This window comes from Symphodus melops (assembly GCF_947650265.1).
Source record: "Symphodus melops genome assembly, chromosome: 12".
NCBI lineage: Eukaryota > Metazoa > Chordata > Actinopteri > Labriformes > Labridae > Symphodus > Symphodus melops.
Genome location: NC_136702.1, coordinates 19,526,183 through 19,528,141, shown reverse-complemented (window position 1 = coordinate 19,528,141; position 1,959 = coordinate 19,526,183). Strand labels below are relative to the sequence as shown.

Here is a 1,959-nt window from a genome sequence, read left to right as displayed (position 1 = left end):
AATAGATAAATGGCTTCAACAATATATGTCAGAGCATTGTCCACAAGGCCACCAAAACATGTGGGCAAATAATTGTGGTCACACACGAGAGCAGGAATGTTGGCGAACGGGGATGGGAGGTCTGGAGAGATGCCAGTTCCCCCCCATTAGCTCAGGAGCTCTAACTCAAGCATGTTGTTAACACTAATGTGTAAACCAGTCCCTTTAACGCCCCCAACAATCTTTTTATTAGATTAGAAAAAAGACAAAGGCCACACCTTTAAGTTTCAAGTCCAACATTTTATTTACTTTGAAAATATCAGTTCCAAACATATTTCAATGAAGTTTATATCGTTCTTCAATCACCTCCGTCCTAATCATGTCTTTTGTCACAGAGAGCTGCAAAGAGAAAGAGAATGATACAAATCAGTTGTGTCTGAAATCCCACGTCTCCATTTGATGATTCAGACAGGTTTAGGGTCACTCACTGTCCTCGGGGTCGTAGATGAAGTCTGGTTCTCCTGTGAAACCAAGACACCTGGCCTGCTTCATGGCATGTGCCAGTTCATGGTGCTTGATATGATTTTCTTTAGCTAGAGACAGAAATAAAAAAACAGATTAAAATAAAGAAATGTTTCACATTACAAAGGACGTCTTTTCTTTTCTCTTCATCTTACCCATCAGGTAAAATGCCCGATAGCTTTCCACCTCTGCAATGGTTTTTGGCTCATCAATGTTCATGATATGGATTAAATTATTGTTGGTCCTGCTGTCCACGGTATAGAGCAGACACCCCTCACAGGTGGGCAGGGAATGGTACGTGCAGGTGAAGTTGGACTCTGACAAACACAAACATTTCCATGTGAAGCAGACATTGTTCCAGTGACTCAAATGAAGGCGGATAGGTTTACTTGAACAGCAGAAGACAAGTGTTTACGGTAGTTTTAGAGCCATGCGAGCAGCTCTGTTGGTCCAGTGTTTTGAGCTACATGTTATGATCAGTGTGGTCATGTGCTCAAAGGTACAATGCCAACAGGTTTGTGTAAATTGGAATATTGTTCTTCACGTTTCACATTTCATGCTGCAAAGAGGAAGTGTGTTCTTCGCTTTGTTCTCACTCAGAAAAACATCTTTCTGTTAAAGTGATCAACATGGGGAATAGCTTTCATGTTGAAGTTAAAACAATTCAGTATGACGGTAATTGGAAAGTCACACTGACACAAACTCTTCTTTGTGTGTCAAAATGTTTCAGAACTGACAAGTTAAAGACCCTGAAATTCTATCACTTTGGCACCTAAACCATCTTGTTCATTTTTTTTGTGAAACTCCAGTTTGCCTTTTATCTCGTTGGTCAATATTGGACAACAGAGGCCTTTCTATGGATCAGTTGTGACATTTGTTTGGACAAACTCAGATCACCGATTAACAGAAATAACATTGTCGAGCTCCATTATCAAAAGACATTGGTGACTTACTGTCAGTTAAAGCACTGTTGGAATGAACAGTTACAGGGTGGGATCCATACTTGCAATGTGTAGGACTGGAGGAAAAGACAGTAGAAAAGACAAGTTCAGACACTTCATTGTAGAAGAGAATATGTGGAATAAAAAACCTGTTTGGGACTGGAACAGTCCAAAGTAAGTGTTACAAAGGATGTGCATATTTGAAACCAACATCAGGAGAATTTGCATGAACAACAACGAGTCTGTCCTCAACCAACAAATATCAAATATCTATCTTTCAACAACTGTGTTCTTATCTTAATGATGTTGTTCTTGTGACCAGTGAGCTTATGCCTCAGTCTTCTAGCATGAGAGCATGCATGAAGCCATCAAGTCAACACTTGTTTTCTTTAAATACTTCATCATTTCAAAAAATAATTATTGTGCCATGTTGTTCTTGGCTCCTCGAGTTTAGTTCTGGTTGAACTCTAGGACATACTGTTTCTTCAAAGATTTGATCTATAAGGCGACTGGTCTT

General features: G+C 39.6%; 1 long non-coding RNA gene across 1 annotated transcript; it reads right to left on the bottom strand.

The window, feature by feature from the left end:
* Positions 1-264: 264 nt before the first annotated feature.
* Positions 265-1,500, bottom strand: LOC306833230. Its single transcript, XR_013780321.1, has 4 exons — positions 1,455-1,500; positions 657-818; positions 468-572; positions 265-378 (listed from the first exon to the last, which is right to left on the bottom strand). It is a non-coding gene; the product is annotated as an uncharacterized lncRNA (long non-coding RNA).
* Between the last annotated feature and the right edge of the window lie 459 nt (positions 1,501-1,959).